The sequence below is a fragment of the Carcharodon carcharias genome, chromosome 9 (assembly GCF_017639515.1).
Source record: "Carcharodon carcharias isolate sCarCar2 chromosome 9, sCarCar2.pri, whole genome shotgun sequence".
NCBI classification, from domain to species: Eukaryota; Metazoa; Chordata; class Chondrichthyes; order Lamniformes; family Lamnidae; genus Carcharodon; species Carcharodon carcharias.
The window spans coordinates 114,358,566-114,372,671 of record NC_054475.1 but is presented as its reverse complement, the minus strand read 5'-3'; the positions used below and the strand labels follow the sequence as shown (position 1 = coordinate 114,372,671).

The following is a 14,106-nucleotide window of genomic DNA, read 5'->3' as shown; positions in this document are numbered from 1 at the left end:
AACTATTCAAGGAATGGGGGTGAAATCTTGCACCTAGCTACGAGACACCAAGCAATGCATTTATACTACTAATAAAATTGGTACTAAGAAAGGGATTTTGTTAGAAGAGGTGGAGTTCAAAGGGCCTGGTGATACCATGAAAATTGGCATTCAAGGGGAAGGCTAGGTATATACAGAAAAGAGTTCTGTGTGTGTATTCAGAGCAGCCTGTAGGCTCTACAACTGTCTGCAAAGGAAACAAATTGCAAGGGACCTCATTTTGGGTTCATAAGATAAGATGTGCTTTGCCTGGTGTCTGTTAAAGCCTATGGGTTGTTGTTGCCTTGGTGAAGATTTTTCTAGGAATGGTTAATTTGGGGATTTGTTTAATAGTTATTATGGTAGTAATTTGCAGACATGCATATGTGTTTAATTTCTCATTAAATTAATAAATGTTTAACTTAATTTATTTTAAAAATGCTCTTGTGGCTTGGTGGATTTCATTCCTGAATTCAGAGCTGCATCTCAAACATACCAATTGAAAATATATGTTATGACAGTTGTTTAAAGTTTCCCTCTGGGATTTTAAATAACTGAGCCTTTACCAACTGCTGTGTCATAACAACAGTAATTATTCTATGATCTTTGGCAAGTATTATCTGCAAACCTCATGCACACTTTGTACTGATGTTTAAACACATTCACATACATCACAACAGAACCAAATAACCTGAAACTGCGGAACTTCCATTCTGCTAGTTGAAGTAAAATCCAATAAGGATAATCTATGCTGAGCTTTTCCTCTAAAGGCTTGATTTCAACTCAATTGAGTAATCTTAACTGTGCATACTGACTTTTTTTCTCATGCCATTGCTTATGGATAACTGGTGTAGTTTGTTCAATACATTAGCTAATTAATTGGGAACTTAGAATTGATCATTCCCGAATGGTACACAAAATATGACTGATAGACAACACTTATTGGGAATGTGATCGTAGTACTCATACTTACATGTGTACTTTAACCATTTTGTGCATTTGTGGGTGAAATGTTATGATGGAAAGCAGAATGTGCTATCGCTTTTGAATTATAAGTGCTCTAATTCCTTAATTAGAGTGGAGGTCGTTGTTAAGTAAATATACACATCTGAAGTACATTTAACTTGTATTGCATGTGAGTGCAAGGGCTTTTCTACTAAACTTAGTGCATGCACCTAAAACAGTAACTGTAGCCTACAAGCTACTCGTTACTGAAACTAATTCATGTTTAATGTACGTGAATGTTATTAGCATCAATTTAAAGTGCTCATACAGGAGAAGCTTCTTAATACCAAACTCCAGTAACAAAGTGTTCCAATAATAGTTTTTTCTCCTGTTAAACAAACACTATTAAAGATATTGATCCAATCCACACTGCAATAGCAATTTTGTAAAAGGAACCAGCCTGTGCAGTGTAAAATATAGTCCTTAACTAATAAGTTTTTATAAGTTAACAGTGGACTGTGTGGAAAAGAAATTGGTGCCTGTGTAAATGTTTTTCAAACAAATGTTCCTATTATTCAAGTTTTCGTTACCTGCCTATGTTCTACCATGCGTCTGATCATGTGCCCAAGAACTGAAGTTATTGTCTCAATGTATACCTAGGTTGAAGATGCAAGGACACTGACTAAGCTCCTTTAGGAGGTTCTGCAAATTGTATTCCATACATTAGCTAAATTTAATTCTTGAAAACCCTAATTAACACACTTGGTTGCAGCGTTTGCTTGTGTTTGAAATAAATCAAAGCCATTGCTTTTCTTTCCTCGTAAGAAGATGGGTAATACAATGTACTTCTGTTCTCAAGAGAAAATATCACCTGATTATATTTGCTTATGGATGAATGGGGACTGGCAGAAAGGAACTTACTCTACAGTTAATGGAGGCTACTTTTTGCAATCTGTAAGCTTTCAGCATCTTTCAGAATATGCTCAAAATCTTGGAGTATAGTTCAGGTATATCCCAAAACATATCAATAAAGTGGATGGTGTCCAAAAAATGGTACCTGATGTACCAGTTGACTCTCGTAATGCAAAGTAATGCAAAGTGGTGAACAGAAGTGCCATGTCCCAAGAGCAATAACCCACAGCATTGTTCAACAACAACTAGTTTTGTTTATATAGCACATTTAACCTAGTGAAATGTCCCAAAACGCTTTACAAGGGCAATATCAATAAAAACATTTATAACTTTTTTGGCATTGAGCCAGAGAAAAACAAATCAGGAAAGATAACGTGAAATTTGATCAAAGAGGCAGGTATTAAGGGCCATCATAAAAGAGGACAGAGGTAGAGACGGACAGAGATTTAGGCAGGGAATTCCAGAGTTTAGGGCCAAGGCAGCTGACAGCATGACCACAAATGGTGGAGCAATTAAAATCAGAGACATGCAAGAGGCCAAAATTGGAGGACAGGATCTCCAAGGCTTAACTGGCTGGAGGAGGATACATAGACAGAGGGACAAAGCCATAGAGGAATTAAAAACTTAGATGAGGATTTCAAAAACTGAGACATTATCATACAAGAAGCCAGTGAAGGTCAGCAAGTACAGAGATAAAGGATATAGAGATTTAGAGTGATTTAAGATATGGGCAGCAGTGTTTTGGATGAGTAAAGATGGGATGATGGCCAGGACAGCACTGGAATAGACATGTCTAGAGGTAACAAGCGCATGGATGAGGCTTTGAACAGCAGATAAGCTAAGGCAGGGTCAGACACAAGCTATGTTACAGAAGTGAAAATAGGCAGTCTTGGTGATGGTGCAGATACATAGTTGGGAACTCAAATCTGGCAATGAGGGATGGGTAATGAATGCTGGCCTTGCAAGCAACACTCCAATCCCACAACTTAATACAAAAAAACCCACAAATGTTAATGGCAGATAAAGGTATGGACTTTGGGGGGCTAGAAAATAAAAAAGTGGTTTGCTGTGATAAAGAGTTGGCACAGACAGGATGGATTGAATGATCCTCTTCTGTTCTGTGTGCTTTAATGGTGTATAATCTTCTGAATTTTAAATCTGGTGTCATTACTCCTCTCCTCAACAAAACTATGCTTGAGCCCTCTGTACTTGTAAAATAATACTCCATTTCCAACTTGCATTGCTCTCCAAGGTCCTCAGACAGGCTGTCACTTCAAATTCGTACCCATTCTTCTCAAGGCTGCAACTGGTTTTGCTCAGCCTAAGACAGTTACCAGGGATAGAAACAATGATCAAGGATCAGAGTTCATGGAGAGAACTAAAGACAACGGCTTCAGTCTTTCCTGTCCTTAACTGGAGGAAATTTCTGTCCATCCAATTTTGGATATCAGCCAAGCAATGCAACAAGTCAGATATAGTTGAGGGGTCCAAGGAGTTAGAACTGAGATAGAACTGAATGTCATCGACAAATACATGGAACCTGATGTGTTCTCATATGATATCGTGAAGCAGTAGCACACAAATGAGATATAGAAGGGGGACAAGGTAGATCCTTGGGGAACCCCAGAGGCAAGAGTTGGAGAACTGCCACTGCTACCATGAGATAGAGAAGAGTGAACCAAGGGAGTTCTATTCAGCTGGTCAACAGGGCAGAAATGTTGCATAAGGATAGTGTGGTCAACTGTATAATAAGCTGCAGACAAGTAAAAAAGGATGAGAAGATATAGTTTATCAGTCTCAAAGATTGTCATTTGTGACTTCAACAAGGACCATTTCTGTACTGTTGCTGGACTAGGAATCTGATAAGACAGATTCAAAGATGGACTAGTTTGTGGGAACCAAAATTAATCTAGTTTCTTGACGCTCACTGAAGTCATTAAGTACAGCTTTTTCCCTACCGTTCAAAGCATATTTCTATATCATGTCAAGAAATTTCAACTTACCTGATTCCAGAAGAGAGGTCAGGAACTACAAGTTCCAGCATACCCCAGGAGTTTCTGTCCATAGGCAGATCAGGAGCAGGCTGTGCATGCACAGTCCAGCTTTGGAGTTCTTTGGTCCATGGACAAATGCCCAGTGTGCCTGCGTGAAAAGAAAGGCACGAAAACCCGATCCTGGGGCCCAGGAGTTGGGTGTGATAAGGAGGAGTCCTGGTACAGGGGACAGGGAGAGGTTCCAAAGAGAGAGAACCAGGGAAGGAGCCAACAAGAGGAGACCTCCACCCCACCAGGGAAAGGAGCAAAGAAAGGGGCTCCAAGCGTCAAAAGGGTTGCAGTTAGCAGGCGCCCTGGAGATCCAAGAAAGCAGCAGGAGGTTGGTGATTCCATGCTGAAGGGTGCTGCAGTAAAGATAACCCTTTGGAGCAGTGGGATTCTGCTCTGCGTGGATGAAGAGCTGAAGTTGTGCTTGACTTGGTGCTGGAGTGCAGACTTAAGAATCCAGAGGAACGTAATCGGGAGACCAGGCTGAAACCCTGGGAGTGAGCAGTTGTTGAGACAATCCTAATCAGAGCAACTTTTATGAGGGAAATCAGAGGTTAGATCTTCGAAGGTGAAGACTGAAATCCCTCTTGAAGAGACAGAGTTTAAATGAGATTGGTTGACTCCCAGTGTTTACTGACATCTGGATGAGCTACTGAGAGAATCATGGGATCTGTCTTGGTCGTATATGCCAGTTATTGTGCAGTGAAGTGTGTTTGACCACAGTTTGCCTGTTAATTCACATTTACCCTCATATTAATCCTGAATGTTACAGCATACAGTAGAGATTATAAATTATTTTATCTTTCTGGCCTTGGATAGTGAAGTTTATTTTGTTTGTTCAAAAACCATGGAATCTTGTGGCTTTATTCTCTTAGCAAATTTCTTGGATCTCAAACTTTGTCTACCTTAAACAAAAAGTTACTGGTCCCAAACTGGATCCTATCAAAAATTTGGGGGTCTGGTACAGGATAACATAAATATGAGGCTCTTGCAGGATTTTGAATCCACAGACAAATACGAGTGCCGGTAGTTGTTGAGGTTAAGGTTGATAAGGTTTCCACAATCAATTTTACTATGTTGACTGAAAAGCAGACTGTCTTTGTCAATGGCTATGACTTTTCTGGAAAACACAGACATATCCCTGAGTAATTTGCAACAATAAACAAGGTTAGGCCAATAGCATTAGCAGAAAAGATGAAGTTAGAGTTGAAAAAAGGGGCTAAGAAAGCAGACATAATTGAGCCAATAGCACAGCATCTGGGATTGAAGAAAAAGTTAATCTGGATAACAATTCAGTTGATTTGACTAGAATTCAGTTGCAAATTAAAAAACTTGAACTGGAAGAAGAAAAAAGGGAAAGAAATGGAAATGCAAAAGCTTGAGCTTGAGTTTCAAAGAGAGAAAGAAATAGAGCAATATGAAATGGTTAGAGAAAAGCTTAGGTTACAGGGCGAGAAAGAGTCTAATAATTTGGATGATCAGTTGAGGCCCACTCCCAGCTTCGATATAACAACGAATCTTCACCTAATGCCTAAATTCACTAAGGGCGGAGTTGAGAAATATTTTATCTCGTTTGAAAAGGTGGCTACAAAGCTGAGTGGCCAAAGGATGCATGAACTCTCATTTTGCAAAGTGTTTTGGTCGGGAATGCGATGGACGCCTAGTCTATTCTTTCGGGAGAACAATCCTCAGAGCACCTGGTAGTTAAAACTGTGGTAGTTAATGTGTATGAGCTTGTCCCTGAAGCATATCAGTTGAAATTTTGTACATTAAAGAAAAGGCCAAACGAAACATTTGCAGAATTTGCTAAGGAAAAAGAAATGTTGTGGGGCCGGTGGTTTCGACCCCTGAAGTTAGAACAAAATTTTGAGAATGTGAGGAAGCTAATTATAGTGGAAGAATTTCGAAACAGCATCCCAACAGCAATTAGGTCACACCTGGAAGACTGCAAGGTTTCTAAGATACGGGAAGCAGATGGGTATGATATATCATACAGGCAGCTAGGGGGCAATAGATCTCCATTTGTAAACCCACAGGGAAGCTGGAGGAACAGAAAAGAATTTAGCTTTATGCAGAAGGCAGAAATTGTTCCAGTGAAGAAAAATGATAGTGTAAACAATAAATGTAATGTAAAGAAACCAGTCTGCTTTTATTGTCGTAAGACAGGGCACCTCAGAACCCATTGTGGGAAGCTGAACAGTAAACCGGTGGCAGTAATAGGAATGCCTAAGGAGTCTTTAGAAAAGGCCGTACCACAAAAGGAAATTGGTGTTAAAACCATAGCATGAGCACAAGTGAAATGTGTTCTATCAGAACCTACTAGAAAGGGGGAATATGGTTCAGGACAGTAAAGGGAATTCTTCCTTGACTACTGCTAAAGTGGATCAGGCTACTGTGGGTTTTAGGGGTTTTATTTTCTTGAAGGGAGAAGTGTTCCCTTACTCTTCCAACAAAACAAGTAAACAAATTAATATTTTGAGACACACTGGGACAGATCAGTCGTTGCTCTGACTTGAATGCACAAATTGAGGTAAACGGGTATGATTAAATTGCTATTAAGGAGGCTACAGGGTGACCAAGATTGGGAACTAAATATCCAAGGATATTTGGCACTTAGGAGGTATAGGTGAAAAGGAAAAGGAGGTGGAGTAGCACTCTTAATGGGACAAGGTCAGTACATCTACATTAGATCGAATGATCAAAATGTAGAATCAGCTTGAGTGGAGCTAAGAAACAGAAAGAGGCAGCAAACAATAGTGTGAGTGGTTTATAGGCCACCAAACTGTAGTGATAATGTTGAGCAGGGTATATATCAGGAAATTAAGAGATGTAACATGGATAGCACAGTAAAAATGGGCATCTTCAATTTCCACATAGACTGGGTTAATCAAATCAGCACTAACATTCTGGAGGAGGAATTCCTGCAATGTGTATGAGATGGGGAGCAGTATGTTGAGGAGCCAACTAAGGACTGTGTTAATTTGGATTTAGTGTTGTGTAATGATAAAGGGCTACTTAATAGCCTTGCTGTGAAGGAGCATCTGGGAAATAGTGACCATGATATGATAGAATTTAACATTAAGTTTGAATGCGATATAGTTAATTCTAGGGTTTTAAATCTGGACAAAGGAAATTACGAAGGCGTGAGAGGCAAGTTGGCTATGGTGGATTAGGAAAATACACAAAGGTTTGACAGCAGACGGACAATGGCTAGCATTTAAAGAAATGCTACACAGTCTACAACAGATATACATTTTTCTAAGGCACTAACATCAAAGGGAAAGATACATCAACCATGGTTACCAGGAGAAATTAAATATTGCATTACATTAAAGGAAATTGCTTATAAGGATGCCAGGGAAAGTGATAAGCAAGAGGATTGGGAGCAATTTTGAACCCCGAAAAGGAGGACCAAAAAACTGATTGAGAAAGGGAAAATAAAATATTAATGCAAACTTGCGAGGAACATAAAGGAGGGCTATTTACGTACATGAAAAGGAGAAGATTAGTTAGGACACGTATAGGCATATTACAGGTTGGCACAGGAGAACATATGGCAGAGGACAGGGAAATGACAGAGAAACTAAACAGTTGTATTTGCATGTGTCTTCATGGAAGAAGATACAGAAAATCTCCCAGAAATGCTAGGCAACCAAGGGACTTGTGAAACTCAGGAACTAAAAGAAATTAGAATTAGGAAAGAGGTAATACTTGAAAAGTTAACTGGATTGAAAGTTGATAAATCCCTTAGACCTGATGAGCTTCATCTCAGAGTGTTGAAGGACGTGGGTAGAGAGATAGTGGATGCATTGGTGGTTATCTTTCAAAATTCTTTAGATTCTGGAAAGGTTCCTGCAGACTGAAAAGTAGCAAATGTAACCCCACTATTTAAGAAGGCAGGAAGAGAGAGAATGGATAACTACAGACCTGTTAGTTTGACGTCAGTAGTAGGGAAAATGTTAGAATCTATTACAAGGGCACCTGGGTGTCCTCGGGCTGGCATGGATAAGATGGGCCGAATAGCCTCCTTCTGTGCTGTAACTTTTCTATGGTTCTATGGATGTAATAACTGGACATTTAGAAAATAATGATATTATTGGGCAGATTCAACATGATTTTATGAAAGGGAAATCAATTGTGACAAACTTGTTGGAGTTTCTTGAGGATGTTACTTGTAGCATAGATGAAGGAGATGTGGTATTTTTGAATTTTCAGAAGACCTTCAGTCCCTTATCGGGACATGATAAGGTCCCATACAGAAAGTTAGTAAATAAAATTGGAGCACATGGGATTGGAGGAAACATACCAGTATGGATTGAGAATTGGTTATCAGACAGAAAACAGACAGTAGGAACAAACAGATCATTCTCAGGATGGCAGACTATTATTAGTGGGGTACTGGAAGGATCAATGCTAGCTCCATAGCTGTTCACAGTCTGTTTTTATGCTTTGTATGTGGGGACCAATTGTAATATTTCTAAATTTGCTGATGACACCAAACTGTCTGGGAACTAAGTTGTGAGAGGGATGCAAGGAGGCTTCAAGGGAACTTGGACAAGCTAAAAGAACGATCTCGAACATGGCAGATGAAATATAATGCAAATAAGTGTGAAAGTTGTTCAATTTAATAGAGAAAACAAGGCAGCAGAGTATTTCTTAAACGATGAGAGATTGGGAAGTGTGGGTCTGCAAAGGGACCTGGGTGTCCCTGTTCATGAGTCACTAAAAGCTAGCGTGCAGGTGCAGTAAGCAATTTGGAAGGCAAATAGCATGTTGGCCTTCATCGTGAGGGGATCTGAGGGGATCGATGATTGGGTAAGGTTGCCGTGCTGCAGTTATATACAGCCTGGGTGAGACCTCATCTGGAGTATTATGCACAGCTTTAGTTCCTTTATCTAAAGAAGGATATACTTGCCATGGAAGGAGTGCAATGGAGGTTCATCAGGTTAATTCCTGGGATGGTGAGATTCTTTTATAAGGAGAGATTGAGGAGACAGGTTCTGTATTCCCTAGAGTTTCAAAGAATGAGGGGTGGCCTCATTGAAACTTACAAAATTCTTAGAGGGTGTGACAGAATGGATGTAGATGGTGGTGAGTCTAAAACCAGGAGACGGCCATTGAGGTGAGGAGGAATTTCTTCACTCAGAAACTGGTGAATCTTTGGAATTCTCTACCCCAGAGGGGTGTGGAAGCTCAATCATTGAGCATGTTCAAACCAGAAATCGATAGATTTCTGGAGACCAATGGTACCAAAGGATATGGAGATAGTGCGGGAAAGTGGCATTAAGGTAGATGATCAGCCATGATCAAATTGAATGGTGGAGCAGGCTCAACAGGCTGAATGGCCTAATCCCATTCATATGATAGTGGCTGATGATACAATTTGTGTTTCAGATGGTTTGATCAAGGACAAAATATTAATGGGGATATTAATGGGGTTTATGAACCTGTTTCCTTGTGTAAAGTCAATTAACAAAGTGACTAATTATGACAATTGACTGTGACAATTGTTCCTGTTTTACCAATTGAAGGTGTAGTTTTTTTTATTGGGTAATGATTTGGTTAATGGAGACAGTAACAGGACGATGACTGTATTGCAGCAAGCACTTGATCATGCTGATGTTGCTAAACTCCTAAAAATTACTGTGGCCAAACACGAAAAGCTTATTGCTAATAACTAGCAATTGAAAGGAAATCTGATTGGTGTAGAGAACCAACTTTCACACACGAAAGGTGAGTTTGTTAATGAAAAAACAAGAACCCATGATAATACTTGAGCATCTGTCACAGGAAAAGAAGTTAATGATGAATCAGAACAGTTGTTGAATGTAAAATGAAAAATGATGAACTGTCAGAACGTCATTGCGAAAGAGCAGTGAAATTCTGATACCATTTGAAGAACAAAAAGAATGAAATGTGTATATGAATGGGCAAATCCAGACTTCAAAAGCAGATCAGGAAAATTTAAGAAACAGACTATCTAACAAGTGAATTGAGTCTAAGGAGCAGTCAGTAACCATGGAAGAAAGATTTCAAAATGAACCGAATACCAATGTCAGCTTGGTAAGTTTGTTTAACAATTCTGCAGATAACTCAAACAGATAACTGAACTCACCACTGTTGCTGAGCTGAATGAAAAGATTAATAAGCTTGGAAAAGAATTAGAAAAATAAGAGAGTAAATAAATATTTGGATAAAATTCTGAAAAAAGTGGAGATAAAGGTTCAATTTTTCAAGCGTCAGCGAGAAGAATATGGAGGATTATGGAACATCTCTTGGATAAGCTAGAAAATGACTTGAGTAAAGAGAGGAAAACTCCCTCAGTGCAAGTTTATTCATCTGACATTGATCAAAACAATGAAAACAGAGTCTGAAAGAAGAAGTGATTGACAAAGGTGATTTTGAAGCTGGTTGCCAATCAGGCATTCACAGTTCCCATAGCAAACTTGAAGGACCCATGAAGGCATGTTTCCATTAATAGAAGAAGAAGAAGAATGCCATGTTCTTCTCTATTAAATTTGAGAAACCTATGCAAAGGTGATTTGTAACACATAGCATGACTAATATACATCCACATGTGAAGAGAGGAAGACCACCAGAATACTGGTTTGTAATCACAACGGCAAGGTTGAAAGGCCTGGTACAAAAAATAGATACAGGCTGGTCAGAGTGTTTCTAAAGAAAACTTTAATGTATCTTCTCAACCTTTAGTTGACTATGCACAGATTATGGCCAAAAACCATGTAACTGTTGGTGTTCCATTCAGAGTTTAAAGAAAAGGTATAGGAGAAATGGCAAGTTCTGAGTTATGCTAATAACTAAGCTATGATTACATGTACTGGCTTTTGTTTTGATTAAGCCTTGGTACCTTTATAATAAGAGGTGTGCAATTGCGCGACAAAATGAAAAGTTTATCTGTATAGTATGTAATAAGCTATTTGTTAGAAGTTTCTGATGTTAATACTTCCTGTGAAGAAATTGTAAAGCCATTGTATAGAAGCTTTCTTTCTTCCAAGGGAAAGGTGTTATGAAAACTATACTTACCTCTTTGGAGAGCGGGAGGACAGGAACTCCAAGTTCCAAAGGACCTCGGAGTTTTTGTGCATGCTCAGACCGGGAGTGGGCTGCACGTGCGCAATTCTGCATTTATTGAGTCTTTTTAGGCTCAGCAGAAAGAAAATTGGTGCAAAATCCCGGATCAGGTGACCAGGAGCAAAGTGCCATGGAAGGCTAGTGCCCCGGGCAGAGGACAGGGAGAGGTCCCAAAGGGAGAGGAGAGAGTGAGAGGTCCCAAAAGAGCCCCAGAGAGGAGTGAGGGACAGGAAAAGGTTCCAGTGAGTTAAAAATGGAGATTTAAAAAATTTCCTAACAGGAAAAGAGCTGCAGGGAGCAGACTTTAATTGAAGAGGGTTCAGGAGAAGTCCTGAAGATCCAAGAAGGCAGCCGAAAGTTGTTGACTCCGTGCTGTGGGCCACTGCAGCAAAGGTACCCCTTTGGAGCAGTGTTCTGTTCAGAACTACCAAAGACCTGCTTGTGAGTTGGTGCATACTCAGGACTCTAGGAGAAAAGAATCTCAGGAGATGAGATTGAAACCTTGCGAGGTGGGGCATTGCTCATGCCGTTCAAGTTGGTGCAACGCTTGGAGAGAATTCCAACATTCGAACATAAGACTGAAATCCCAGAGAGAGAGAGAAAGAGAGTTTTATTGAGATTGATTGACTCAGTGTTACTGATGTCTGGGTGGGTTGTTGAGAAATTCACGGACTCTGTCTTGGTTGCATTTTTTGTGTAGTACGGTGTGCTCAACTAGAGTTGGCTTGCTGATTACACGTACTTATTCTGAATGTTAGAGTATAAGGTAGATATTGTAAATTGTTTTATCTTTCTGACCTTGTGTAGTAAAATTTAGTTTTGTTTCTTCAAAACCCCATGGAATCTTGTGGCTTTATTCACTTAACAAAATGTTATTGGTCCCTTTATTCACTTAACAAAATGTTATTGGTCCCTAAACGAATCTTACCAAAAACTTGGGGTCTGGTCAAGGATCATAATAATGAATCATTTCACAAGATGTGGGCATCACTGGAAAGGCCAGAATTTGTTATCCATTCCTAATTGCCCTCAAGAGGGTGTTGGTGAGCAGACTTCTTCTACCACTACAGTCAATGTTGTGAATAGTCCCACAGCGCTATTAGTTAGGGAGTTCCAAGAATTTAAATTAGTGATGATGAATGAACATGATCTATTTCCAAGTCTGAATGGACTGTGACTTGGAGGTAGGCGTCCTCATGCACCTGCTGCACTTGTTCTGCTAAGGGGTAGAGATTGTGGGTTGGGAACTGCTGTCAAAGAAGCCTTAGTGAGACATGTGAACAATAAAGTGCATTCACTTCATACAATTTGACAATCTATTTGAAATTTCCTCTTAGTGTTTATAGATCTTCGAAAGATGATAATACTGCTAAATAAATGAGGATAGTCTAACTAGAATCACATGTAAGAACTACTATGATGTCAACATTGATAGAATGTAGACCAGAATGTTCAGTGTCCATTCTATCAGACTTTGACAAAGTGTAACTTGGCTCAATTCACAAAGACAATAGCTAAAGTGCAAGGGGTTTTCACTTGATCAGTTGCCATACACATAACAATTCTATCATGGACAAAGCAATGACAGTCCACATTTGCACATTTAGGTTCTATTAACACTATATGTCAAAACTCTTAAGACAGTTATATGGAGAAGCCTGTTATCTCCAAACAAATCACCAAAAACAAAAAGAAATTCAGCACCAACATCTCTTTCAAAGAACAAGATGTTGAGAATTGTCAATAAAACCATCAGGTGAGATCAAATAAAAGCCCAACCAGAAGACTAAAAAATGCAGCTCCTAGTCTGAAACACAGGCAAATCAATTGATAAGCCATTATGCTTTATTCCAAATTTCCTGACAAACCATGAACCAGATGTACCCTTAAGTTCAACTTTTTTCTTCAGGTCAGGAAAATGGAATAATTGCACACAGAGAAATAAAAAATAAAAATAAGCTCACCAAAATACCTGCAAGGGAAGGTATTCAGCAAAATTAATATAGAACCAAGCAGAAATAAATGAAAAGAATGATTGAAGGGGTGGAGAGATGGAGAAAAAAATACAAACTTTGGCAGGTGCAAAAAATAATAATTAAAATTATTTTAGAACAACAATATGCGGGTAATTAAGAGATGAAATAAAAACCGTAAGAGATACAAGCAGGGCCAAAATGAAGGGCAATCAAGGTAATATTAACAGTTGTCTCTTCCAAGTGTGCACTAGGGAAGACTTGTGCAACCATGTCCTCCACAAACAGAGGAACTTTAAATTAATTTGCAAGAATAGGAAAAGGGAACAAATTTAAACTAATATCAAAAAGTCATCAACATGTGGGATGGGCTTCCAAAAAAAAAGAAAAATATTGGAGTCATTTAAGAAATTATTAGTTCCTGAAATTAGATAGGGAACTCAAGGTTCTTTCCAGATAGATCAAAAGAAAATGGACTGAACAGCCTTCCTCATCGATAATTATCGTGAATTCATGTTTAGCTATATGTTTTAAGTTGTTGTACAAACACTTGAAGTAGAAAATTAAGCCTGGAGTTTTTGTATGCTTTCTGCCAAATGAAACTTTGCTGCTGCCATTTCTTCAATTTGATCTGCCCTTGGTATCCAAGGCCTGTGACCATTAGTTAACTGAAGTCACACAGATGTGTCCTGTTCTGTTGTCGTAATTTGTTAATTGAAGTCAGCAGTGACCAGGATCCAATTGAAGCCAATAAAAAAATAAGGCCAAGAGTATTAAATTCGTCAACTAATCGCCTCTGTTTAAAAAGTTGAAGTATGCAATACAGCTCTTCTTTATGATGTTGTGCCAATCACAAATTGATTATCTTGCTTTATTGAGCTGATTCACGAGAGATTTTACATTCTGGCTTTTGCAATTGAGTTTTGCAGGGACATGAATGTGATTTCACCTTGGCAAAACTAGCTCAATGTCCACTGCATTTTGCTGATAGCAGAAACTCCATGTCAACCTTGTACAGAGCTGCACTGCAGATATTTACTAACTAGCTTTGAATTTGAAAGGATTCTATTAGTTTTGTTGTTACATTCCTGAAAAATCTATTTGTTTCAATTAGCGGCATTGCT

The 14,106-nt window shown here is 39.0% G+C and overlaps 1 protein-coding gene across 6 annotated transcripts in view; it reads right to left on the bottom strand.

Moving 5' to 3' along the window:
• diaph2 (diaphanous-related formin 2) overlaps positions 1 to 14,106 on the bottom strand; it is an 865,163-nt gene that overhangs the window by 762,177 nt on the left and 88,880 nt on the right. The window lies entirely within an intron of this gene.